Genomic DNA, 22,021 nt, shown 5'->3' with positions numbered 1-22,021 from the left:
TGGCAGTCAGGCTGGAAGCATTTATTTGCCTTGAGCATTAGAGAAACCATCAAAGTTTCCTCAGCTGATGGAATTGAGAGGCTCTTTCCTCGGCCTGGTATCTACACTTTTGGGAATCCAGCCTGCTCTAAACCACCCACACTCACTCCAATCCAGAATGTAACTGTAATCAGGGCTTTGTTAGATGGTTAAGTTGTAAGGAAGATTCTTTTGTACAAAACTGTAGCCTCATAGGTACATGTTGTTCTGGATGACCACATTCATGTGTGTTCAGACCAGGGCTGATTCTGCACTTACTTTGTTTATTCTGCTGTGGATCTCACTGAATTCAGATCGATTTGAACTCGGGTCTTCCTCTCCCCCCCCCCCCCATTGAAACAGAAAAGTGTTCTGCATGTTGCTAGGGAAGCTCAGAAGGGGGAGCCAAGTGCAGCAGGAGCCTCTTTCCTTTTCTTGAAGAGGGGGGAGAGGATTGGGGACAGCAGAAGAGGAAGAAAATAACCAAGAGGCAAATCTCTACCGAGAGGAGCTAGAGCTTCTGGAGCTTCTACTGAGAGAAGTTAGGGTTCCCCTTTAAGGCAAGCTTGCAGCCTGGAACGAGGAAGCCTTTGAACTGATAGGTGGAGTGTGTCCCTCTTGGTTCTTCTAGATCTTTTGGTGGCTTTTGATCATCATTGACCATGGTATCCTTCTGGACTGATTGGTTGGGATAGACCTTGAAGACCCTGATTTCTGTGGGAAACTGAGTGATTAAGCCTTGTCCTCTGTGCTATTTTCCCAATCTAAAATTGCCCCTGGGAGCTGTTATTTTTAAACATATGGGTTCTATGTCAATACCAGTACACTTCCTCTGAGGCATTTTCCTTCCATGTTGAGGATGGCCCAGGCCAATGGAGCCACTTGTGACTTTCCAGGGCCATTTCATATCAGAAAACTGACACAGAGGAAGGCTTAAACCCACTCTTCACATGCCACAGTCCCAGCGGGGGAGTGCAACAGAACATGTCAATTGTAGATCTGCCCTGTTTTTCTTTTCCATCCCAGAGAAGTGATAAAAATGCAAAAACGGTGTCTTGAGGTAGTAAAAGACAGGGTGACGGCAAACAAACAAAAATTTAACTCAGACAAGGCATAAGTAATATGATTTAGTTATTTTAAAAACTCCAAGAAGTACTTCTTTTGCTGAATGGCACTGTATTCCTCCCGAAAGTCTAAATATAGAGTTGGAGGGTACTCTTGAACTCCTTGCTGTCCCTAGATAGGCAGGTGATGGAAGTATTTACTTCGGTTGGTTTGTCAGCAGTAGCTGTTCCTTGGGAAAACTGATTGACAGCTGTCACACATGCTTTGATGATATCCAGATTAATATAGTGTCAGGTGCTCTATGTGGGGCTGCCTTTCAAGATGGTCCAGAAATGTCAACTGGTACAGAATGCGTTATTCAGCAAACTAACAATAAGCATATTAAACCAGTGCTCTACCAACTGCACCAGCTGACAATTTTTTTCTGCGTCCAATCCAAATTGCGTATTTTGACTTTAAACAGCTTGGGCCCAATGTCTGCAGCCATATGAACATGCCAAGTGCTGAAATCATCTGGGGAGATCTACACTTTTAAGTTGATCTCCTGGTAGGAACCTCTATTAGGGCCTTCTTAATGGCTGCTCCTAAAATATGGAACTCCCTCCCATAGTGACTGTTCCCATAGTGACTGTACCCTCCCATTGGCCTGGAAGGGAGTTCCATTTGTTCAAGAAAGCCTTTTGAGAACACTTAGTGGTCATGCCTGGCAATTTAATTGCCCTTCTGTGTGTTGGTTTTCTTTTTTTAAATGGTTGTTGTATTTTATATTATTTGTGAACCCTCCCCCCCCCCCCGCCGGCAATTTAACCAGAATGGCAGCAGGTAAAGATACTTAAATATGTAAGTGGTGCTCCAATGAGCTTACAATAAAATATTTTACCACAAGGGAGACAATAAAAGGAGGGGAAGCAGAAGGAGGAGATGATGTGGAAAGAATGTGCATACTTTCCAGTTACACATATTTAGGCTTTCAGGTTTTCAGTAGGAGTTTCATGGAATAGTGGAATCTATGGAGAGATTTTTAAGGAAGTGAGGGGGTGGCAAATGAGCAGATGAATCAAGGATAAAGTCTATTAGTTATACTTGTCTAACAGCTTGATGCATCTTCCATGGTTAGAAGCAATATGTCAGTTATTACCAGAGTCAAAAGAAGGTTATGATAGTAGATGTCCTCTGTTTGACTCTAGTAATCTTAACACAAGCCCGCGGTGCCGTGGGCGCCGCAGACTAAATAATCGAGTAAGGCGTTCTGGGGTGGGATGTGTCCGGGATGAGGAAGGGTCCGGATTGGACTCTTCCTCCGGACAGACAACCTGAGGGACCAATTGGCAGGCGCTTTGCGCCTGCCGATTGGTCCCTCTGATTCCCAGCCCCAGCAACTGTGAGCCGCGCGCAGTGCAGCTCGCATGTTGCTACTTTGCCCGCAGCCTGACGCGTCGGAGGCGCAAAGCGCCTCTGACGCGTCAGGCCGGCCGCAAGGGAGCCCCCGGGGGAGCCCCCGGCAGTCGCGCAGAGCGCGGCTGCCGGGGACTCCCTGCCCGGTGGCCTGACGCGGCAAGAGCCACAAAGCGCATCTCGCCGCGTCAGGCCACCGCACGAAACACCGCCGCCCGGGGGAGACCCCGCCGACAGCCTGCTGCCACAGAGCACCCGCAAGAAGGTGAGTACCTAGCGCCCGCTGTATTAGCCATACAGCGGGCTTAATTACTAGTCATGTATATTTCCTCTGCAAGGGAAAGTTCCATTTAGCTGGCATAGCCACCGATGAACCAATCTTCCATGATCTGAGCACAGGTGAAGCAGCTTTATACTCAATCCATTGTTCTGCAAAGGTCAGTGCCACCTGCTGTGACCAACAATGGCTCTCCAGGGTCTCAGGCAAAGGCCTTTCACATCAGCTACCATCAGATCCTTTAAACTCCAAATGCTGGGGACTAAACCTGAGACCTTCAGGATGCAAGACATGCTACAGAACCACCCAGCATTTATCTAAGCCTTCCTCCAAGTGATGCTAACTAATTAGCTTCATCACAGATCTTGGCAATTTCCCTAAGAAGTCTGACAATACCGAACAAAGTAAACCTTGACTTGATCCAGCAAACCAGTTCTTATCCTTATGTTTCAAGTGAGATGAATCATCCCTCCGCATGGTCTGGCAGTTCTCCAAGGATGTTTTTCTGTTAGCAACTTTTTCTACAGCAAAGGGGGAAATAGCAATTGTTCAATACCATGGGAAAATAAAACAGACAACCAAAAATAAAACAGGTGGATAGAGAAGCAAGTATGGTTGTGTGTGGTGCTTTTGTTTTGTTTTTTTACCAGCAAACAAATGCAGTGAGGGTGGGTGAATTATCCACTGCCTTATCCATTCACCTCCCCACCCATACCTTCTCTCTCACTCTCTTTTAGTTCATTAGACATCATCTCTGCAAAGGAGTGGCTGTGCCCAGTGTTTGGCAGAGACACAAAATACAGAAGGGCCCTGCTAATCTCTTCCTTGCAGTGCCAGTTTCCCCAACAAATATGTCTTTTCTACCATGGCATTATCTCCTCAAGACGTTTTATTTATTTATTTTTGGATTTATACCCCGCCTCTCTCAACAGATGTCGCCTGGAGGTGACATGAAGAGCATACATGAACTGGGGGCAATTGCACACTTTATTGAAAAGTCTTTCATTCTTTTACAATTATTATTAGTGTCCATTGATTAAATATTCTCTTTGTTGCTTCATGCAGGTTTCTGTAACAAATCAGTGTTCTAAATAAATAGTAAATATAACACCTGACTTTTAAATGTATGGTATTTAAATATATTTGCATGTTATGTAAATCTCACCATAGTTATTTTTGGATAATGGTGGAAATACAAGACGACACATGCTAATGAATAAACAAGAAAACCTCTCACTTTTAACAACTCTGATTCAGACTGTCCACCCTCTGTGATTCCTCTGCTTAAAACAACTGCAACCTGCAAGGCATGATGGAATGGTTCAGAAAATGTTTAATATCTTTCAGTCAGACAAACTAGGGAGGGAGGGGGAGATAACAGCTAGTTGTAATAGTACCAAAATCCAACAACAAAACCCACATAATACCAATTATTAAAACCAAACTGAAAATAACAGCAAATCAGGTAGGCTTTTGAGTTCTCCAGAACTCTTCCTCGGGCTGAATATTCAAGCAGAACCGGAGAAGGGGAGCGTACAGGCCGTGGCTATCTTATTTTGGTTGGCCTTTTGGGTTTCAAATGGCTTTTGGGTTTCGATGAGGCCGAGAAACGTAGAGAGAAAAGCTCGCGCCTCTCCTGCGGCTTGCCAGGAGCGCAGGCGGCCGCCTCTTCTTCCGTCTCCCACGCGCAACCACCAGCAGCGGCCACAGGTCTCTCGGGGCCACTGAAGGACCGGGAGAAAAATGACTCTGGACCCCTTCGATAGGGGGGCGGGAAGCAGTAGGAGGCGAAGCTCACGCCGAGCGGAGAGAGAGGCGGGCGAGGAGAAGGCGCCCTCTGTGCGGCGGGGTATCTCGCCCTAAGGCGGAGGGAGGCTTTGCTGCAGCCGGCGGGCTGTGCGGGCGGCAGGCGCTTCTCTCTCTCTCTCCCCCCCCCCCCGGGCACCTCGGCTCAGGCGCATCCCTTTGCCTCAGCGCTGGCTCCGCCTGTGCCGTCCGCCTGCCGCCTCCTCCTCCTCCTCGGGCTCGCCGTCGCCTCCAGTGGGCCGGCTACCTGAAGAGTCCAGCCCGCTCGCCCGCGCAGGTGGCAGGCAGGAGGCGAGGAGCTGCCGGGATCATGCCTGAGCCCGCTTTCCTCCAGCCCGCCCGGCTCCGGCTCGGAGGCTGAGGCAGCCTCGCCGGCTCAGGTAAGAAGGCTCCAGCCCGCGGCGCCCTCCTCCCGACCCACCCCCCTGCCGGCGAAGCGTCGGGACCCCGAAAGTTTCGCCTTTGCCCCAAACCGCCGAGTTGCAGGGGGAGGGCTGGCAGTGGCACAGCAAGCGGAGCGGGGGAGGAGCCCGGCGTCTCTCGGGCGGGACGGCGGTGCGCCCCCCCCCCCCGGTCCGGCGCCCTGATGCCACGCGGAGGGGCGAGGCGCTGTGCCCGCCGAGGGAACTGCCCAATCCCGAAGAGCCCCTGGAGCAGCTGGCCATGGGGCGGGGAAAGAAAGTCTGGCGGCGCCACTTGAGATGGTTCGTGGAGGGTCGGCCTGGCCGGCGGCAGCCCATTTCGCAGACCCGCCCCGCCACCCACCTCCCCGCCCCCGGCGCGCCCCCGTCGTTTCTCCGGCCGGCGGTTTTTAACTTCCCCGATATGCATCGACCCCAAGGGATGCGGGTAAGCTAGAAGCAGCAGCAGCAGAGCACGAGGACCCCCGGGGAGGGGGGGGGGGTGTCGTGTGAGCCCCGGAGCCTGCGCGCCTTTGCTCGGAAGGCAACTGCCCGGGATGAGCGCGCGCAGCAGCCGGACGTGGCTTTCCACTTTGCGAGGATGGATCTCAAAGAGGAGCCCGGCTGGCGGTTCCCTCGGAGTGGCGTTTGGTTAGGAGAAGCTCCTCGCTCCAAGAGAACAAGGCAGGAAGCTCTTCTTGCCGCGCAGCCTTCAGCGCAAACCTGGTAATTCGCGCAAGGAAAGGGGTTGCAGAGCGCGTGATCCTAAGCAGGTCTGCTCGGAAGTAAGTCGCGTTTCAGTCCGTGGGGCTTACGTCCAGTGCAGCCAGAGAGCTGGAGGGGCCCTTGGGGATTTCTGCCAAGAGGGTTTGTTTGTTCTCCAAGGAGGTTGCGGGGGGGGGGGGGGTTAAGCCCCACAGCAGCCCTGTGAGTTTAAGCCGAATAGACAGATGACAGGTTGTCATCTATTGTCTAGTTCATAGATTTGAACTTCATAGTCCAAGCCTATAATTTGTGTATGCCAGATCCCTCTGGCATTATTTGGTTTTATTCAGCAGGTGTATACAGTCTTTCTTCCAAGTTAAGCCCATGGTTTAGGAGAAGCAGTTTCCTCACAATGCAGTGACCCAGGGGTCAAACATGAGGGGGAGCTAAGCCTGCTGCTTACTGCTTTCCTGTCAGATGCATGGAGCAAAGCCACAAATAGCACAGACTTGCAGTTTGCTGGAATTCCAACATTAGCTGTTGCTCTGCCTGTGCAGTGTAGAGAGTCCCTAAACTGGTGCCCTTGTCAATCTTGATAATCATGCCACTCTCTTTCCCCCCTCCCCAATATTCCTTCCATCCTTCTGGCTACAGCAGCCTGGGAGGCAGAGACTATGGCAGGGGTTTGTTTGTTGTTGTTTTTCAGAAGCAATAGTTAGATGTGCATTTTGTATTCCATGTCTTGCATCTGTTGTTCTGGTTTTACAGCACTTGCACATGTGGGGTTGAAATGGGTTTTGCTTAATGTGAATGTAAAATTAACATTGCCTAGAATGTGTATTCATTTTTAATGGCTCTATTCCTTTTCCTGCTCATTATGAGCAATATGTACACGTATTCACAGATAATATGTAAGAGGCTGAAAAGCACTCTTGGAGTTAGGTGTGAAAAGGCTCTTTGTTATAGAAGTCCCCATGCTGCTCACTCACTTCTGTGCTGGGCTCCCCCAACAGATTCTATGATGGTCCAAGCCGTCTTCCTGGTTTCAGGTACACAAGACACTTGCCTCCCAGGGATGAAGCAAATAGTGATGAGTAATGAGGAGGTTCAAACTGAGAAATTTGGGACCAGATCCCCACTGGGGACATGACCTTGAGCATTCTCAATCAGCTTAACCCACCTCACAGGATTGTTGTGAGGAAAACATAAATGGGAACCCTTCGCCCTCAACTTCTTGGAGGAAGTGATGAATAGATGTTTGTAAGGAATTAATCCAAAGGGGTGAATATTAAGCTGATCCTGTGGCTATATGCCTTTTACTCCATATAAGGTAGTTTTACTCTCTGGAGAGCTGGTATCTATTCCCTGGATGTGGGCTACAGTCATACCAAGGGCAAGTAGTTACTGCCAAGATACAGCAGTGCAGCTATTTGGAGATAAGCTGGTATGCTGCCTTCTTGGTATAGCTACCAAACTCTAAAGCCACGGTGTGCCTGATCACAGGAGTCTCCATGGCGGAATTTAACACAGAGAGTCTATTGCCAGGTCATTGGCCTACCCAGCCCAGCATTGTCTTGACTGACTTCCAGCAATTCTTCATACTCCCAGGCCTGGAGAGGTCTTGCCTAGCTACCCAGTAGTTGCCAAGGATTCGATCTAAGATTTTCTACGAGCAAAGCATGTGCTATGCAACTGACTAGTGACCTAGCAACATATTTTTGGTGTTATGATGACAGAAGCTCATGAAAGACCAGACTTGCAGTATCCCTCCAATCCCCCCCACACACAACCTTTGGAGTTGCAGCATATATTTTCCTGCAAAATAAAGCAGGAGTCCAGTAGCAGATTAAAAACAAACTAAATGTTTTCCAGTTTAAGCTCTTGCAAATCAGAATTCACTTCATCAGATACATTGGAGTATAAATCTATTGTGCCAGCACCTCCTTGTTGTGTATATAAATTATGGAGGGATTTATTTCTATCCTACTGTATCTGATAAAGTGAAGTCTTATGAAAGTTTATGCTGCAATAAATTATATTTGTTTTTAAAGTGTCATGGGACTCCTGTTTTATTTTGCTGCTGCAGATTAATATGGATACCCATCTGGAAATATTTTCATGCAGTAAAATATTTCTGTCATGTTGTGCTTCCCAACTGTGCTTTCATCCTGATTTCTTATACTCATTGCCCTATTGCTACACACTCATTCATTAATTAATAACAGGTTTGAAACGTGGAGTTCAAACCAGGTTTTATCTGAAGTGTCTTCCTTTGAAAGGGAAATATTAAGTCATTCTCATCTTTTAATTTGAGCTGTGTGTTTAAATACACAGTTCAGTTTGTAGATGCACCCTTCCTTTTTTTTGCACGAAATGTTAAAAATAGCACCTGTTTCCCTTTTCAGTGATTCTTTACTAGCTGGTTAGAAGCAATAAAGTTAATTGACTTTTTCAACCTTGAATCAATTGACAGCTCTAGGTTTACTGAAGAGTTCAAGTACCTTAATAGTCCAATCCGAAGAACTTTCCTGGGGGTAAGCACCACTGAATAGACCTTAAAGAGATTTTTAGTAGACCTGCTTAGAATTGCTCTTTAAACAATCACATGTCAGGGTTCTCCAAAATATGAGTAATAAACTCATGTTGATTCAAGGGACAAACAACTCTACAGAAAAAAGCTTTTTATTAGGATATATTAAGCATCAGAAAATAGTAAATATAATTATTTGAGTTCCCTAGAACTCTTCATGAGGCTGAATGCTAAATGCAAAAGGAGGCAGAAGCAATATATGTGTGTGTGTTGGCCATCACATCCCCAAGTATATGTGTGTGTGTATGTATCCATCCATCCGTACGTATGTACGGACGTACATACAAACATACTTGGGGTGTGATTGCCAACATGTTTGTTGACCATATCTGTCTTAAAATGGAGACCAAGAGTTGTTGCTGGCAATTGGATTATATGGTGCTAGGTACAAATCAGGCTTCCAGATGCCCTAGAGGTTTCTAGGATGAAGAAGCAAAAATGGAGTCTTTCCCTTTGAAAGAAACCATTGGACATGCTGAAAGGGAAGAGTGTTGCCAGAAGTCTCCAATTGCTGCAGGTTCAAATAACTCTGGCTACATGAAGGTTGTTGAGGAAGATTAAGAGCCAGGCAGAAATGTGGCTAAAGGTATGTGCAGGGATAAAGGTTGTACAGGAGACATGGGACCAAAACAGGTGTATTCAGTCTCCAGTGAGGGAGCTGGGATGGAAGACATGCAACACCTTTTAAGTTCAGAAGGCAAGAGCAACTTCATAAAGAAGAAGGCCAGCTACTTCCTATGTGACATTTGTTTCTTACTGTACTGACTATAGAGAAATGAAAGGTCACTGGCACTATAATACGTATCATAAGAATGCTTTCCATAAGTAGTCAGGCAGCTGTGCCTTATAGTAGCGATCCCCAACCTGTGGACTACGGACCACATGTGGTCCATCGACTAATTGGAGGTGGGCCGCAAAGGACGCCTTCTTCCCCCCCCCCCCGGCCCTTTACTTCATCCCCCCCCCGGCCCTTTACAACACACTTCGGGTGTCATTGTCTCCCATCACTCCCAGATGGGACTATCTCGTTGCAGAGAAACAAGCTCAGGGTTCCCATTGATTTGTCATTGTCATGAGTTAAAATTTCCATGAAAATAAAATGTTCCTTATGTTCATTGTTGTGTATCTTATTTTGAAGGGATGTTTAAACATTACCATAGCGATCAGAGAGAGTTAGGGCAGTGGTTGAGAGTAGAGGAGTAAACTACCCCCCCCACCGGGCCTCAGTAAAATTGTCAAGCATTGAGTGGGCCCCGGTGATAAAAAGGTTGGGGACCACTGCCTTATAGAACCATCCCATACAGAATTAATCAAAACTGATTGACTGGGGTAACTTTGCATAGGATTGCAGTATTATTTATGTAACATCAGGAAATAAGCTATCATGCTATCCTTCCTACATGAACATGTACACATATAATCACACAAAAGCAACAGATACTTTCCTTTCTCTTCACTTTCCCCTAGTTTCTCCCTTTCCACTTGGTCCCCTTAGAAGAATTTCAGACATAGAACACATGTTTGCAACTCTGTCCAGGGGAAAGGAGTGATTTGGAGTAGAAAATTCTAATCTAGACCTGGTTTAGACCCCAGAAATGGTTGTACAAACTTCTTCCCTAAAATTGTATCACTCTGCAGACTTTCAACTGATTTTCTCCTGTGATTTGTTTCAGCCTTTCTTGCGACAGATGCCCCTCCCTTCTGCAATGTGTCTTCTAAGCATCTGGGAGATTATTTCCCCAGAGAGATGTATTACAAGCACTTTTACAAGACAAATCTCCGACTGTCAGGTTTTTGCTTTATTCCCTAGACTTTTGAGATCTAGGCAGCTTTCTACAAAGATTTCAGATCTGAAAGACATGAAAAGTTCTGGCCTCCCTCCCTTTGCAATGGACACCTGCTTGTAAAACCATGCTTGTTTACATGTGTTTATTTGACTTTTTTCTTTCAAGATCCACATTTTCAATAGGAAACAGAGTTTGAAAGTCCAATAAAAAAAACCCAGAATAGCTCAGGGATTTCTACAAAGCACCCAAATTTAGCTATTAGAAATGCCCAGATATTCCCTAATTCATCAGCAACAGTTTGCAGTCAGGAAATACAAAAGCTAAAGGTGCTAAATTCTGGAAGAACATGCTACATTTTCCACATGCCTATCCAGGACGGAGAGGATACATCCAAGCCTTATTCTAGTTGCACTAGTGTATAAGAATCCGATTTCTGAAAGAATTTCCACCAGGGCTGACTGTGAAGTAGTGGCTAAAGCATATATCTTATGAGGAAATACTTTCTGTAACATGTTATAACTAGAACCAGCTCAAATGTTTTGCATTTACATCAATTTAGGCAAGTAGCAAAAAGTGCTAGATTGGGTGAAATTAAATTAACAGTTACCAGTTAAGCACCTCAGGCTGCATAGTCAATTCACAAATCTGCAAGTCATCAAATGATGAGAAATTTGAATAGCCAGCAGCCCTGACTCTACCTAAGCTACCTCTATATTGTTTGTTTATTTGTTTTATTTGGATATTTATACTCTGCTTTTAAAGGGAACCCAAAGTGGCTTTTTTGGTCTCTTTCTCTGTTTTTTCCCCTTATGTCACCACTGTAAGCTAGGTAAGGTTGAGAATATGCAACTGGTCCAAGGTCATTCATCAATCCTGCATAGCATAGTGGGGATTCAAACCAGATTCTAAGTGGATTGTAACCACTACACAATGCTGGCTCCTGAATTGTGTCAGTTCATTTACTAAAGATACAGTGGGCATTAGAATGAGCCAGATGCCCTCCCTAAACAGATTCTGCTTTTGGATTGGACCACATTATTCAGCATTCTGTTTGGTCATAGGTTCAACTTGGGCACTCTGTGGAGATACATCTGTCACAGAAGATGCAGTTAGAGTGTACAGTAAATGGAGATGGAATACCGCAGGGCTGACCTGTGATAGATAAATGTCCCTTCATCTTCCTGTTCATCGATTGGTACAAATTCAGAAATAGAGCTGCTGCTGCTTTGGATTATGAGAACTTCAGTCAACCACTTATCTTATGAATAACATTGTATGAAGCTGTTATTAATTACAATGTATTTAAAAATCAGAAATACATTTATAAATACATTGCTTTGATAAAGAACAATAGACCATCACATACAATCAATAAAAATATTTGCATTGCTAATCAAAATTTAAAAATTTAACTTATAAATTGCTGTGCAGGGTATGGGAGAATTCATGCTTCACACTGAATACCACCCTTAAATCTGCCATTATGAAAGTAAGCCATTGAATTCTTATATAAACAGCTCTTTCCTGGACACATCAGTTCTGTTGGCTGAACTAACCAGACTTGAATAGTTCGAGATAGCTAGACTTCAGCATAATTAAAACCATCCCTATTGAACTGAATGCCCTTTGACTATTTCACCAAAAACATGACAGCTAATTTTCTGGGCACACTCTCTTTCCTTCAACAATTCACACAATTTATTAGTTTGTCATTTATCATGCACCTTTTTAATGGAGATTGAAGGCAGATTGCACAGTTATAAAGACTAGTATAATACATAATAACTAGTGGGATAAAACTGGATTACCGAGTTAGGGTAATGAAATAAAGTCATTGTAATAGTTCTAGATAACAATGAAGTATGGGTGAACACACGTGGGTGAGGATAACTGCTTAAATTTTTCATAGAAAATTAAAATTGCATCCCTATAAAAACTGCCCTCCTTCACAATTCTGTTTTACTACACCCTTAATCCCTTTATTAAAATGTCCTCCCAAAGAGTTCCACGTTGGTTACTTTGTGGTTTGACTGTACAACTGAGACATCTAATGAGTAAAGCAGGTTTGGGGGACCATTCCCTTTTCTCCTGCAAGACTGAGGTCTTGGGCTTTTTCATTAAAATGGAACCCTGTGTCATTTAAAATGCTACTTGGTCTTAGTAGGTTTTGGGATAGACAAATGCATGTATATTTCCCTGTCTTCAGTGAGGTTTGCAGCTTTTACTGATTTAATATTATCTCTGAATCTCATTAGATTTCTCCTGTTGTAATCACCAGGCTTCTAATCATCAGGCCAACCTGGATACCTCCCACTCCTCAGTTCTTTGTTGCTTATCTCTGCCCCTTGCTTATTTACAGTCTCTGTCAGCTTTTCAGTGTTTGTATCTCTGCCAGAACCATAACTGTGCCTAAACAAATGTGTTTTCCAACTCAGATTGCATGAGACAGCACAGTTTCAGATCTCTTAAATTTTTTTGGCACTTAATGTGTTTATTTTTTTACATTGAAAGACTTGTTGGGCACTTCTTAGAAACAAGCTGCAACTCTTCACAGTGAGAACTCCCCATCTTGCATTATAGAAGCCCCAAAATGCATAAAGAAAATAAATGAGAAAAAAGGAAGGAATGACAAAAACATAGGTAATAAGATCACACCATCATTAAGTGAGGCCCAAATCACAGCATGCTAGTTCCATTAAAAAATCCATATCTGACATCTGTTGCCAACCTCTCCCTCTTTGCTTGCCTGTGTCTGGCAAACAAGTCCCCATCTGCTTGTCACCAAGCCCTCCATATTAAACTTTACATATGCCAGAGTTGAAAAGGGGATTCAGCAATTCCCCCTATTTTGGAATTGGAGCTACTTACTAGCAACTGCCTTTTCCTTCAGTAGGAGTTGAACAAAAATGTGGAGGCCCAAGGCATCTCTCTTCCATCTCTGGCTAACTAGTAAAAAATAGTACAATAGCAACAGACAGCAAAATCCTTTTAGGGGCGGGGAGCAGAGACCCCAGACTCAATGGCAATCATACTAGTTTGCCTTATGAATGCTACCTTTTTCACAAGAAAATCCACTGTATCTTTCTTACAAGCTGTCTCCTATAAAATCTTCTCCCATTATAATCTTAGGTGAAAGAGTATCTGAGGATCATTCCTGTGACTTAAAATCAGCAAAATAAAAGCAACCCACTTCCAAGACACTAGAAAAAACTGTTCTGTCTTGCCAAACACCATAAGCAAGAATTCAAGTTTTCTAAGAGGCCAGCTATTAACCTAAGCGGTCAAGTATAAGTATTCTCTTGACTTTTTAAGCAAACAAGAGTAGTTTTTCCATTCAAGAATTCTTTTATCCTCTATCCTTTTGTATCCTTAAAATATATTTCAGAAATTCAAAAAAGAAATGAAAAAGTAGTCTCTCCAAAATACAGGTTATTTTTTAAGTGATGGCAGAGTAACACTAAAAATAAATCGTTGCTGGTATGTTCTTTAAATATACAGTATTATTATTGTTACTAAGGAGCAAGGCATGCTGGGTATTGTAAGACAATGATAGCAATAGTCCTGTCACAGAGCATTCAAAACTCCGGAAGATGTCAAGCTAGAACAATGAATACTGCATAACTAGAGAACAGAATTAAGGGGTAGTAGAAGAAAGATACCATGATTACACATGCGGGGGGGGGGGCTTTCTGCATGAACAAAGTGTATACCTTTTTAAAAATATAGATATACCGGCACTTCTGCCATTTTTGTTAACATGTGTGGGAGGTAAGAAAGCATTAGGAAAGATAGCTTGTCATATGTGTACCATTCTAAATGGTACAATTTTGAATTCAATGTCTTTAATTTGCAAGATTTTATGAGCAGCTTGATGTTGCTGACACTTGCAGAGAATTTAGGTGTTCCTAAATCCCATACAATTACACTTTTTATGTCCTCCTGCTGATTCTCTGTGTGTGGGTGTCAAAGGTGTTCTGACCCTGGAGTGGCATTATTTATTTATTAAATTTTGTATACTGTTCCCTAATAGCTTAAGGTGGTTTATAAGTCAAAATTATATGACAGTTTAAAAGCCACAAAGTACAATCTCTGATAGCCCCCTCCTCACAAAATATGCCTGCAGTTTGCATCTTATTAAAACTTCTGTCACATAAAATGCTTTGTAGATTTCTGAAAGCTGTGTTCCCCTAATCTCCTCAAAGAGTCCATTCCTTAAAGGGAGAGATAGAGTGGAAAAGACACAGGCAGTTGGCTACTTTAAGTGGGGAATAGCCAGTAGGTGGCAGCTTGTTGGGAGGTGAGTAAAGAGCTGTAAAGATCTTTAAAGGTCATAACTAACACCATGAATTGGACTGGGAAGCAAACTGGTAGCCAGTGTTTTAAGATAGAATCATAGAATAATAGAGTTGGAAGGGCCTCATGGGTCATCTAGTCCAACCCCTGCACTATTCAGGACACTCACCCTATTGCTCATCCACTCTGCCACCCCCTTGAACCTTCACAGAATCAGCCTCTCCATCAGATGGCTATCCAGCCTCTGTATAAAAATTTCCAAAGATGGAGAACCCACCACCTCCTAAGGAAGCCTGTTCCACTGAGAAACCGCTCTAACTGTCAGGAACTTCTTCCGTATGTTTAGATGGAAATTCTTTTGAATTAATTTCATCCTATTGGTTGTGATCCATTCTTCTGGGGCAAGAGAGAACAACTCTGATCCATCCTCTATATGACTGCCCTTTAAATATTTGAAGATGATTATCAGAACCCCAAACTCAACATCAAGAAAACAAAAAAATCAAGAAAACAAAGATCATGGCATCCGGCCCTCTCAATTCCTGGCAAATAGATGGGGAAGAAATGGAGATAGTGACAGATTTTATTTTCCTGGGCTCCAAGATCACTGCAGATGGGGACTGCAGCAAAGAAATTAAAAGACGCTTGCTCCTGGGGAGGAAAGCTATGGCAAATCTAGACAGCATCCTAAAAAGCAGAGACATCACCCTGCCAACAAAAGTGCGTTTAGTCAAGGCTATGGTCTTCCCAGTTGCAATGTATGGCTGCAAATGTTGGACCATAAGGAAGGCCGAGCGTCAAAGAATTGAGGCTTTTGAACTCTGGTGCTGGAGAAGACTCTTGCGAGTCCCTTGGACTGCAAGGCGAACAAACCGGTCAGTCCTAGAGGAGATCAACCCTGACTGCTCTTTAGAAGGCCAGATCCTGAAGATGAAACTCAAATACTTTGGCCACCTCATGAGAAGGAAGGACTCCCTGGAGAAGAGCCTAATGCTGGGAGCGATCGAGGGCAAAAGAAGAAGGGGACGACAGAGAATGAGGTGGCTGGATGGAGTAACTGAAGCAGTAGGTGCAAACTTAAATGGACTCCGGGGAATGGTAGAGGACAGGAAGGCCTGGAGGATCATTGTCCATGGGGTCGCAATGGGTCGGACACGACTTCGCACATAACAACAACAACAACATCAGAACCCCTCTCAGTCGTCTCCTCTTCAGGTTAAACAGACCAAGCTCCCCCAATCTTTTCTCATACATCTTGGTCTCCAAAGCTCTCACCATTCTTGTTGCCTTTCTCTGGACACCCTCCAGTTAATCTACACCCCTCTTCAACTGTGGGGCCCCGAAACTGAACACAGTACTCCAAGTGAGGCCGAACCAGAGCAGAGTAAAGTGGTAGCATCACCTCCCGTGATCTGGACACAATACTTCATTTGATACAGCCCCAAATCCCATTTGCCTTTTTAGCCACTGCGTCACACTGCTGACTCATGTTCAGTGTATGGTCTACTAAAACTCCTAGATCATTTTTGCACATACTACTGCAAAGACTCTTGTGGAGTCTTTTGTACAAAGACTCTTGTAGAGCCTCTTGTGGTGCAGAAGAGCCTCTTGTGGCGCAGAGTGGTAAGGCAGCCGTCTGAAAGCTTTGCCCATGAGGCTGGGAGTTCAATCCCAGCAGCCGGCTCAAGGTTGACTCAGCCTTCCATCCTTCCAAGGTCGGTAAAATGAGTACCCAGCTTGCTGGGGGGTAAACGGTAATGACCGGGGAAGGCACTGGCAAACCACCCCGTATTGAGTCTGCCATGAAAACACTAGAGGGCGTCACCCCAAGGGTCAGACATGACTCGGTGCTTGCACAGGGGATACCTTACTGCAAAGACTCTCCATCCTATATTGGTATAGATGGTTTTTCCTACCTAAATGCAGAACTTTACATTTGTCCTTACTGAATTTAATTATATTTTGGTCATAGGTTCAACTTGGGCACTCTGTGGAGATACATCTGTCACAGAAGATGCAGTTAGAGTGTACAGTAAATTGGTATAGATGGTTTTTCCTACCTAAATGCAGAACTTTACATTTGTCCTTACTGAATTTAATTTTATTCATTTTAGCCCAGTTTTTGAGCCTATCAAAATCATGTATCTTGATTCTGTCTTCTGTTGTGTTTGCTACCTCTGTTGTGTCTGCAAATTTAATAAGTATCCCCTCTAAACCCTCATTCAAATCATTTATAAATATGTTGAACAACACAGGCCCCAGGATAGATCCCTGGGGAACTCCACTTGTCACTCTTCTCCAAGAGGATGCTGGACCATTAACAAGCACCATTTGGGTACAATCTATCAACCATATATTGGTCCACCTGACATGATTAGGATCCATACCACATTTTACCAACTTGTCAACAAGAATATCATGTGGAATTTTATCCAATGCTTTACTGACATCCAGATAAACTATGTCCACAGAATTTCCCTGATCCAGCAAGATAGTCACTTTCTTGAAAAAAGAGGTAAAGTTGGCTGACATGACTTGTTCTTGTGAAACCCGTGCTGAGTCTTAGAAGTCGCAGCTGTCTGCTCCAGCTGCTCAAGGACCAACTGTTTGATGATTTGTTCCATAATTTTGCCAGCTACAGATGTCAAGCTGACAGGCCCTCCTTTCTGGAAGATGGGGACACCATTTGCCCACCTCCAATCATCTGGCACCTCACCTGTTCTCCAAGAAGTGTCAAAAATAATGGGCAGAGGTTCAGAGATTACATCTGCAAGTTCTTTTAGTACGCTTGTATGCAATTCATCTGGCCTAGAAGATTTCGTTTATACTCATCCTTGGTAATGAGGCCTTCCTTCCATTTCCTAAATGACTCTTTTTTATTCCTCAAATCATTTGACAGTTGCTTATGAAGCCACCTTGGCTTCCTTCTACTCCTTCCATCTTTTCTTCTTAAGGGAATTGTTTGTGATTGAGCCTTCAGTATTTCACTTTTAAGAAGCTCCTAGCCCTCTTGGACTCCCATCTCCTTAAGTCTTTCTGACCATGGGACTCTACCCAACATACCTTTAAGTCTGTTAAAATGTGCTTTCCTGAAGTCCAATCTATACATCTGACTAAAGGATTTCTCTTTCCCATAACTGTGAATTCCAAAATCACATGGTAACTACTACCAAGTGTGCCCGTTACTTCCACCTCATCTACCAGTTCTTCCCTATTGATGAGAATAAAGTCTAAAATAGCAGACCCTCTGGTTGCCCTCTCTACTTCCTGGGAAATGAAGCTGTCAGCAAGACAAATCAAGAATTTATTGGAGTTTGTATTTTTAGCAGAGCAGATCTTCCAACAGATATATGGGTAATTGAGGGACACCCATTCTCTTTGAGAATTTTGTAATTTGGGTAGATAGGTGAGATATGCTCCCAGTGAGAAGCCTCTTAACAGTAATTCAGCTGCTACATTCTGAACCAGCTGCAATTTGTGAGTTGTGTTCCAAGGCAGCCCAATGCAGAGCACATTACGTATTCCAACTACAATGCATATGGATGTTGTCACCTGATCTGTTGACATCAGAGATGTCTGCTCAGGCTAGTTATGCTGTACTTCCCTCATTTGGCTGTTACTTGGCCATTGCACTCAAGCTAAACCTGGGCATAAGGACTCTTAAGAGGCATTAGGCACCAAATCTTACCGCCACCGCAAGCTTTCTAAAGGAGTAGGAAGATAAAGGAGTAGCTGGGTGGCCCATCTCCTGGAACCCCTGTAATTTGAGGAATGCCTTGTGTTTATTGCAAGAAGCAGGCAAGAGGTATGTAGACAAACTGGAGCATGCCCAGAGGAGGGCAGCAAAGATGGTGAAGGATTTAGAGACCAAGACATATGAGGAAAGGTTGGGGGCAATGACAGATCACCCCTGAGCTTGGTCTGTTTAGCCTGGAGAGGAGATGACTGAGAGGGGATCTGATAACCATTTTCAAGTATTTCAAATGCTACCATATAGAGGATGGAGCAGAGTTGTTCTCTCTTGCCCCAGAGGGATGGAACAGAACCAATAGAATGAAATTAATTCAAAAGAAATTCCATCTAAACATCCAGAAGAAGTTCCTGACAGTTAGAGCGGTTTCTCAGTAGAACTGGCTTCCTTGGGAGGTGGTGGTCTTTGGAAATTTTTAAACAGAGGCTGGATAGCCATCTGACAGAGAGGCTGATTCTGTGAAGGCTCAAGGGGGTGGCAGGTTACAGTGGATGAGTGATGGGGTTGTGAGTGTCCTGCATAGTGCAGGGGGTTGGACTAAATGACCTATGAGGTCCCTTCCAACTCTAGTATTCTATGATTCTATGATCCTGTGTGTGTGGAAGTGGGACAATATGGGGGTTGGGGGGGGGTCTTCAGGCACTTATGACTATTCATCTTGTGTAATTAAAGGAAGGGATATTTGGTTTTAAGTAAAACTGATTATCAGTTAACCTTTGTAGAAGGATCCCTTGTAGAGACTTTGCACTCATTCATAATCATCATAAAATAAACATTGATGTGCTCACCACCACTGTACTCATTTGCTCCCCCCCTCCCAATAATTTTTTTCTGGCTTTGGGCCTGGAAGCAGCCCTGCACAGCCTGTACAATCTCACATGTGGCTGACTGGGCAAGCAGCTCTGGCTGTTGGCCTACATGCCTGATGTGAGTGGATCAGAAGCTCTGAAACAGAATTCTTCATCCATGAAATGAGAACTATTTAGATGTGCCCTATGGGTCTTTACTGGGTAGTGTGATAGGAAAAGATAAACAGGAAGAGACAGAGCTGTGAAGAGTCTTGAAGGTAAAACCACATCCTTTAAATGTGCTACAGTTAACTGTAGTGGAAGCTTTCAGTGGGACTTGGCATGTGGACAAGGAAGAAGTCTTGGAACAGGATGTATGCTTGGAGCTCTCCAGGATATCAAATAGATATCATAGAAATACAGAGATAAGTGGCTACAGAAAGGCTGGTGGAAGTTTGCAAACAATAGCCATTTATGCATGCAATCAGTATACAGTTCACAAACACAAGCTGTTCTGCATTCACTTGGAGCAGCTGGCCTATCTAGTCCCATCCTTAGCAACAAGCACTTTATAAGGACAGAGATCTTGGCAAAGTAATGCAACTCAGTTTCAGTTCATTTCAATGGTACTTTATCAGACTGACAAGTATAGGCCTAGTATAAGTGAAGCAGATAGAAACTTGTATTCTTCTCACGGTTCAAAGTTATCAGCTCAAGAGAAACTTGTATGAATGAAATGGCCTTATACTGTGTCAGACCACTGGGCCAGCTAAGTTAGTGCTGTCTATGCAGAGAAAAGTCTTTTCCAACACAAACTACTGAAATTCTATAACTGGAGACCTCATGGAGTAAACCTAGGACCTGCATGCATGCAAAACTTACTGTACCATCGTGTCAAGCTGACATGTGCTGGGAGTTCTTGGTTGAAGTTTGGATTCTCAGATGTATGGTTGATTTGGATGGGAACCATGGTGCTCAGGGGAAGGGGTTTAAGTCTTTCCCCCCTGCCGTTTTCCTAATATTAAATATCTCTGGGAAGCCATCATTTGCCTTTGTGGAGAAATTTATGTGCAGTGATGGGCTGCATTTCAGTTCTCCAAGGGGACCAACAAGAGATATCTGGAGCACATAGTCCGGAAAAAATGGCAGGATTCCAATCTGAATTGAACCCCATGTGACTGAGAATCTAAGCTTGAACTGTAATCTCCCATGACACCGTTGGGCTGACCTTGGGATGCATCACAGAGCAACCTATTGGGTAAAGGTAAAGGTATCCCCTGTGCAAGCACCGAGTCATGTCTGACCGTTGGGGTGACGCCCTCTAGCGTTTTCATGGCAGACTCAATACGGGGTGGTTTGCCAGTGCCTTCCCCAGTCATGACCGTTTACCCCCCAGCAAGCTGGGTACTCATTTTACTGACCTCGGAAGGATGGAAGGCTGAGGCAACCTTGAGCCGCCTGCTGGGATTGAACTCCCAGCCTCATGGGCAAAGCCTTACCACTCTGCGCCACAAGAGGCTCTGCGCCACAAGAGGCTCACCTATTGGGTAGTTAGGCCCTAAGCTATTATTCCTTCCCACTTAGGTTCAGAAACTCTACTACTTGAATTGGATTTCAGAGTGAAGGCTGGTTAGCCTAGTCTTTTTATCCCTTTCTGTGTCTTGCTCAATTTCCAGCAATGATTCTGTGGTTGCTTTGCAGACAGTTGCAACAGAGAGCCTAATTTCAGGCTACATTTCCCCCAGAATGCCTTTGGGTCATCTGGAGAGGTATGTTCTGAAGTTCCATATTTCCAGACATACAGAGATCTGATTTGGATCAGGACTATGGCAAACAGAGAGAGGAGGCTTAGATTCTGTTCCCCACCACTACTGTTTTCCTGGCCTGAAGTGACCTTGTGACACACTATTTGTCCCACTGTGGAAACTAATATGTGGTTTATCAATATACAAACACTCCTAATGGGGCGAATTGCAGCCAATTGAGCCATTTCAAGTATGGAGGAAAGTCTAAGCCCCCTCTGTCTTTGGAGGCCCCGTGTGCCTGGGAAATGTAGAACTTCAGAACACATCACTTCACCCAGAAAGGGTCCCCAAGGAAACACAATGTATAGTTAGACCATGGTTAATCCAAGACTACTTTTGAGTTTCAGCCAGTTTAATACAATCCTCTTTGGCAGTTTTTGAACATACTTGCAAAAACAACATATTATTTTCTCCCTCACCGAAATAAACTGCAGATACTGATCAAGCATTACTGAACAACAAGCTGTATTTAATGGCCATTCTGTGCCCTATGCAGAACCAAACCCAAATTTACCATCAAGCCACCCAGAGCTTCTCCCCTCAGCAAACTCTGTTACTCCCATTCCCTCCTCCTGTTCTTATGATTTTCCTGTGAGACAGTTAGGGATGCCAGCCTATTGGTTGGACTCAGCGATCCCTGAGAATTACAGCAATTTTATAGACAACCAATCAGTTCTCCTGGAGAAAATGGATGCTTTGGAGGTTGGACTCTGTGGCATTGTACCCCACCAAGGTCCCTGTTCTTCCTAGGCCCAGATCTCCATGAGTTTTCCAACCTGGATCTGGCAAACCTACCTCCCCCCCTCACCAGCTGGTGGCAGGAGAACCTGGAAAACCTAGAGACGGTCACAACCCGATTTGGAGTCCTGACCCCAGTTTGAGAACCACTGTGGTGTTCAGGAGCTCTAGGCAACAAATCAAGCTGGATGTCGATGTTTTTACTTTTCTTTACACGTTCTAAGTGCAACTTGGATCGTCTAGAAAGTTACTTTCTTTGGTTTGTTAACATCTTTAAGTATCTATTATTAAGTATCTATTGATGAGCTGTTCATCTAATACACTGGTGTCTTACCTGTTAAAAATCCATCACAAAGCATTTTTGGAAGTGATAGATATTTAGGGTTGCATTCATCAATGTCTGAATCAATACCATGAAGAAGACAAAGAAGAAGATGAAGAGGAGGAGTTGGTTCTTATATGCCGCTTTTCCCTACCCGAAGGAGGCTCAAAGCGGCTTATAGTCGCCTTCCCTTTCCTCTTCCCACAACAGACACCCTGTGGGGTGGGTGAGGCTGAGAGAGTGCTGATATCACTGCCCGGTCAGAGCAGTTTTATCAGTG

At 44.4% G+C, this 22,021-nt stretch overlaps 1 protein-coding gene across 4 annotated transcripts in view; it reads left to right on the top strand.

The window, feature by feature from the left end:
* The first annotated feature begins 4,427 nt into the window (after window positions 1-4,427).
* Window positions 4,428-22,021, top strand: part of SYNDIG1L (synapse differentiation inducing 1 like) — a 51,193-nt gene continuing 33,599 nt past the window's right edge. Inside the window, exon 1 of one of the 4 annotated variants that reach the window (XM_077323224.1) lies at window positions 4,428-4,941. The gene's annotated coding sequence lies outside the window, so the exon portion shown is untranslated. Of the gene's footprint in view, window positions 4,942-5,291; window positions 5,411-5,434; window positions 5,748-22,021 lie in introns of those variants that run through there. The other 3 variants (XM_077323221.1, XM_077323223.1, XM_077323222.1) reach the window with 3 other exon arrangements.

Source organism: Paroedura picta, chromosome 2 (genome assembly GCF_049243985.1).
Source record: "Paroedura picta isolate Pp20150507F chromosome 2, Ppicta_v3.0, whole genome shotgun sequence".
Taxonomy (NCBI): Eukaryota; Metazoa; Chordata; class Lepidosauria; order Squamata; family Gekkonidae; genus Paroedura; species Paroedura picta.
Note: the sequence above shows the minus strand (reverse complement) of the source record. Positions and strands in the feature narration are given on the sequence as shown.